Source organism: Apium graveolens, chromosome 1 (genome assembly GCF_009905375.1).
Source record: "Apium graveolens cultivar Ventura chromosome 1, ASM990537v1, whole genome shotgun sequence".
Lineage (NCBI taxonomy): Eukaryota > Viridiplantae > Streptophyta > Magnoliopsida > Apiales > Apiaceae > Apium > Apium graveolens.
Window position 1 is genome coordinate 178,881,984 of NC_133647.1, and position 6,700 is coordinate 178,888,683.

A 6,700-nucleotide genomic window follows, 5' to 3' on the forward strand; every position below is an offset into this window, starting at 1 on the left:
TTTCCTCCAAGTATTCCATTATTTACAGAATTCCTTCTCATGCATATCTCTCTTATGTTTATCTTGATCTTCTTTCCTTTAATCAGCTACTGTCCTTATCTGATCGTCCTTCAGCACTTAAGTTCTGATATCTATCTTCTGATGATTATCTCCTGATAACATAAGTACTGATATCCCTTAAGTCCTGACTTCCAGTTATAAGTACTGATCAGCAGTTAAGTACTGATTTATCCTGTTCAAGTAAGATCTGAAATCTAAACATAAAACATATTAGCCATGACATTATCAAATATATCTAACACATACCTACCCAGAATCCGCTTCATAATATTAGCTTCTGTCTTTGTGGCTCGAATAGAAGTAACAATCATCCGCGAATAATAATGTGATATCGTAGGTGCACCCCCGAGCAATTTACACCCGTTGCAATAAACCAACCTCTTCATTCCTTCGAATAATAGAACTAAGCCACTCCGCACACATGATATATATACGGAGATATTGGGTCGCCTTGTCGCACCCCCCGGGATGGAATGACCTCTCCAAAAACTTTCCCATTTCGAATAAAACTATAGGAAACTGAATTGATCACCCCCATTATCGGTTCAATCCAACAAGTCAGTGAATCCAAACTTTATCATCATGTTTCGAATAAACTCCCATTCAACCTATCATAGGCTTTTGAAATGTCTATTTTTAAACCCTGCAATTCCCTTAGTTCCCTGAGACAATCTTTTCATATAATGATTAACTTCAAACGCTATCAATGCATTAATCATTAAGCAATCTCCCCTCTTATAAATGCGCTCTGCGTATCCGAAATCAACAATTTAAACAAGGTTTTAATCTATTCGCCATGACTTTAGAAAGTATGCGAACTAAACACATTACACAATGAAATTGGTCGGTAGATCAGTCATTGCTTGAGGTTCTTTAACTTTTGGAATTAGACATACCAGCGTTTGATTTATTCCACTTGGGAGCTCTCCGTACTCAGAAAATGCTGGCAGAATTGGACCACATCTGTTCCAACTATGCAACAATAAGTTTGAAAGAATGCCGGATTTAAACCATCTTGCCCAGGTGACTTATCCGGGTGCATGGAGAACACTGCACTTCTGACCTCCTCATAGTAATCTCAGCCACTAAGTTTGCATTCTCATCTTCTGTCACCTGATTTACTGTTTCTCGGTCTGATAACTTGTCATCAGCCCCAAAGTTTTAAATGACTAGGTGTGATACGTAATCCCGGATATTAATACTATTTTGATTTTAAATGAAAAGTGGAGGTTGCAAATTGCAATTAACTCTATTATTTATCATAAAGAACAATTATGTTGGGCATATTTATTTTTTTTGGCTAGATCCACCACCACTGCTTTCAAGCAATTGGATTGATGACTAGGTATACCGAATTTTACTAAAAGTAGATAAAGAATATTAACATATCAGAATTCAGAAGAAGCATAAGCAACTAAGCAATCAAGGAACTGTAGGAGAATTTGGCTGGTTTTAACTTTTTGTTTGTCCTCCTGAAAGGAAAAAATAACAAAATACCTATTTTTTCAGAGTATGTGATAAAAATACACCTTTTTCAAATTTTGGCCAAAAATACCCGTCTAATACATATTTTTCAGTTGGGTATTACTAATACGCATTTTAAAAATGAGTAATTCGTATTAAAAAATGAAAAAAAAATAAAAAAAGAGACACGCATTCACAAAATACGTTTCACCCATTTGATTCTGGTGATACGCATTTGTGACATGCGTATCACATGTTCTGCTTTTTTTTAAAATTTTTTTTATGTAATACCCATTTTTCAGATGCGTAATAGATTTACTCATTTCTAAAATACGTATTAAAAGGATATTTTTGGCCATATACTCCAAAAAGTGATATTTTTGTTACAACTTCTAAAAAAAGATATATTTTTTGCCATCGCCCGGGTAAATGTAACCTAAGCTGTAAGCATGGGATATAGTGACTTAAAGCAGGACCTCCCCTGTTTCTCATTTGTTGCTGCACTTTGCATTGTCCCCCTCGACCCCTTTGGCTTTAAGCAAAGCCCCTTGCTACATTTTCTTTCACACACTTCCGGAAAAGTCATCTCCTTCATCCTTCAGGTAAATTCATGAGCATATATCTTGGTTTCCTTTCTGTTCTACATTTTTATATCATAAATAAACATTCGGATCATAGGTCAAGTTCGGGGGAGATCCATAGCACGTAAAAGCTAGTAAGGTTCTGCCCTTTATTTTTTTAAAAAAAAATTGTAATGCAGAACCATTTGTATTTTGTACTTGTGTCATTATGTGTTCAAGTAATAAATGAGGGAGATATTTAGAAATTACTACTGTCTGCTGACAATTAATCAGTTTGGATTTGGATAACTAATTAAGACTAACCATGTATTAGCAGCTAGTTGTAAAACTTTTCTTTGGAGGTAGATCTATTTTATAAACTCAGTTCTCCAATAGTAGTAGTAGAATATTAATCTGTTTTAGAATATAAATACAGTAACTTGGAAAATGAATTCTCAATTTGAGATAGAGGAGTATTAGGTGCTTTTTTCTTTTCATTACATATTACAATATGTAGCTCTTTCTAATGACATGGCCTCTAAATCAGAATTAGAATTTTCCGTAAACAGGAAGAAAAAGGTTGATCCACTTTTATTTACACATGGTATAGATATTGATCCCTTCGCCTCAACACCTTAAGTAATTGTGAGGGTTGGTTACTTAATTTGGCATCGAATTATTATGTTAAGGTTTTCCATCAACACATCAAGGTTTTAGGAGCATTGGTGCTTGAGTGCTCCACTAGAAAGAGCATTTGTTTTGTAGTTCTTTACGAGCATTTGTTTTATAGTTCTTTACGGTTGCTAAACATAAAAATGTTTGGACTCTGGTATGAGATGCCTTAGTTTGATTACTAATACAAATTATGACATGCTGAAGGCTTGTGAGTTGTGAGGATCAACGTATAACTGTAAACTTCAATTTATATAATTAATAGAAGGCTTAGAGGATCATTTCGATTTATTATCCAGTAATGCATACTACTGCAGGAATAAATATATCATATTTGCAGAAATATACCGTCCTTGGGAATTATCTAACCTAATTATTGATATATCGTAATGCAATGTCTTTTTCTCTCAATTCTTTGTTGTGTTATCATCACCAATTTATATGTGGCTACCGATCTTTCATCTGATTTAGTTGGCGAGGATGCCAGATATTCAACTGGGCGCCCACACTATTAGGTCACATGGAACTCATATGGCAAGGCTGCATATGCATGATTGGCTTATATTAATGCTTCTCGTGGTCATAGAAGTTGGTTTAAATGTAATTGAACCATTTCACCGATTTGTTGGAGAGGGGATGATGGAAGATCTCAAGTATCCGTTGCAGGACAACACGGTTCCCCTATGGGCTGTTCCGGTAACTTTAGTATTAACAGTCAGGATCTTCTGATACAGTGGATAATATGACTGATTTTGTCGTCTATCTTTTTTTCTGACAGATCATTGCAATATTACTGCCTCTAGCTGTCATTATCATATACTACTTCATTAGGAAGGATGTCTTTGACTTGCATCAAGCAGTTTTAGGTTTTCTTTTTTGCCATGCTATACTCTAGATACTTCAGCAGTTATTACCTATTATATATAGCAATAAATTTGAATTTTGGCATGTGCAGGACTTCTGTTTGCTGTACTTGTTACTGCAGTTTTAACTGATTCTATCAAAGATGCTGTTGGTCGACCTCGTCCAGACTTCTTTTGGCGGTGCTTCCCTAATGGAAAAGGGGTGAGTCCTAGTCAGTTGGCTTTTTAGTCAACTTTCATCTATCCTTTGTCAAGTGGTAAACGTTTTAGGTGCATTTGGTGAACAGGTATTTGATCCAACAACAAAAATGTTATGTGTACTGGAGAGAAGAGTGTCATAAGAGAAGGACACAAAAGCTTCCCTAGCGGACATACTTCTTGTAAGTCAGGCAACAGTTTTCAATATCTTATTCTGTAGACTACACGATTTTTGTAAATAACATAGTTATGTCAAGTGTCGTCAGTCTAAAACATTTTTAAAATTAAAATCACCACCTTTACCAATAAACAGAAAGAAGTTGCAGGAAAACAAATGCCAGATTGTGCCTCAAATTTCTCGATTGTAAGTCATATTGGTGAACTACATGTAGTCATAGCAGAGCTAGATGAATTTATCAGTAGAACAGAAATTTAGGCCAAAAATACAATAATATAAAATTAATTTTCTGCACTCACTATCATCATTCGCTGTGTACCAGATGAGCTGTTTCTACTTGACTTCAATTTAAAATTAGCCTTTGCTAGCACTAGAATTCTACATTAGCATTTGGATTCTGATATCAATCGTGTGCTAGACTCAATATCAGAATAGCAGTTTATATATGGAAATAGCATTTGACAGTACAAATGAGACATGTAGTCCAGTTACTGAAGCCTGATCTGGAAAATTTAATCTAAATATTATTGTTGCAGTAGCTTTGGTTGTTATGAGTATACTTTGGAGACCATGCTTCTATATCTTCATGATTTCTTTTGAGACTTAAAATTTTAGTTTTAAGAAAATCTCAGCTTTATGAGCTATGTACTACTATTATGTAGGGTCCTTTGCTGGCCTTGGTTTTTTGGCCTGGTACTTATCAGGGAAGGTCAGAGTATTTGACCGTAGAGGCCATGTTGCAAAACTCTGCATAGTCTTCCTTCCCTTGCTTGTTGCAGCTCTAGTTGGAGTTTCGCGAGTTGATGACTACTGGCACCATTGGCAAGATGTATTTGCTGGAGGTGTTCTAGGTTGTTATATTATCCTATAACATTTAGAAATTACATGGGCTCAAGTTATTTTTTTATATCAATTATCTTTATAAATATTTCTGTTCTTTTTCTATGCAGGGTTGACAGTAGCTTCGTTTTGTTATTTGCAGTTCTTTCCACCACCTTATGACATTGACGGTACTTTCTTACTGCAATAGTTTGTTGTTTGATTACAGAATTGATTGTGAGTCTGTGATAAGAGTATCTTAAAATAAGTGTAATTTTCCTGCTACTAGAATTATTTTTCCACAGTTCGGTTCTCTCTCACAAGCTTCCCCAAACTAAGCACATGAAAATTTATGCTTAGTCCCAAACACATCAATTAAGGTCATCTTGGACCATTACGGATCCACAACACAGTCTTATTGTTCACACACTCTAGTTAGTTTGAAAGCTTATATCACATCAATCTAGTTGCTCCAAGTAGCTTGTATCCTGCCAGAGATCTTAGATATCAGTAAACTTAGCAGCAATGTATCATACACACACATGCTTAAGTTGCATTCTTGAAGGAGAATAGGATAATTATAAGGTAACATCCTGAAGTATGAAAGGGACATATACTATCATGCACTCAGCACTTCACATATGCAATGAACAAAGACAGACATAAATTTGAAAACGTCGGTTTCTTGAACAATAATTAAAACTTCAAAACTCATTTTAGTGATAACTAGGAGCTCTACATTTCTATGTTTACTTGCCATTGGGATAAATAATACTTTAACTAAGTGCTAAGGTAGTCACTATTTTAGCTAGCTCACATTTTTATGCATATGTAGTTGATCTGTGACTGTCACATTTATTACTGAACTTATAATAAGCTCTTCATATTGGAGGCATCGGTAAAGACTGCATCAAATCAAAACAAATTATTTGCACTGTATCTATGATTTCGAAACAAGTTGTATCTGAGACATGGAACATACATACATCACCGATGCCTTCCTCAGGCTGGGGACCTCATGTGTACTTCCAGACATTGGCAGACTCAGCATCCGGAAATGGCACCCAGTCCTCATCCAGCAACATCAATTGTCTTGGTGTACGTCCAGCAGAACTTGAAAATGTGTATATCCAATCTCACAATGGTGTGGTAAGTCCTATGCTAAATGGAGTTGAAAGTGGAAGAAGATATTAGTGTTTGTACTTGGCTTTTATTCTAGAGGAAACAGTCAGAGACAGATATCAGGATAACATGTATGACAATTAAAATACTAATTTTAACACTAAGCTTATGATTATCATCAAATTCATTGTTGATCTCTTTTTAACATGTAAATTTGAAATAAGAACCGGTAAATGCTATTTTATATGTTGCGTTAGACGCTAGAATTGGTTGGCAAGATAGTTCACCCTGCTTACAGAATCTCAGGCCACTTGATCCCATTAGCCGTCCTGTGATCCGCTTTGTCCTTTGTAATGTATAGAAATATAATGATTCAAATTTTAATTTTTGATAAATTAAGATAAAACATTCTGTAATTTTTCAGTTGTTTTTTTTTTGTTGCTTATAACCTCAATGTGGACACATATATCCTGACTGATTTGTGTCTAATTAATATTTAAGTACATGTATTTATGTAGTAACTAAAGCCTAGAGAGGGTTATAGTATATCAACAAGTATTTAAATGCCTAGCTTTGTATTACTTTATATGCATGATGAATTGATGACAAATAACCACTGAGAACAGGTCACTGCAATGAATTCTGCAAAAAAAAATGCATGATGTATTCTGCAATTTCGTTTTCAAGTTTCGGCCACCGAACAGTAAAACATTTTTTTTAGGCTTAATTATAATTTAAATCTTGAAGTATAATACTATATACAC

The 6,700-nt window shown here is 34.8% G+C and overlaps 1 pseudogene; it reads left to right on the top strand.

The window, feature by feature from the left end:
* Positions 1-1,956: 1,956 nt before the first annotated feature.
* LOC141672140 (lipid phosphate phosphatase 2-like) lies at positions 1,957-6,143 on the top strand (annotated as a pseudogene).
* The last annotated feature ends 557 nt before the right edge of the window (positions 6,144-6,700 follow it).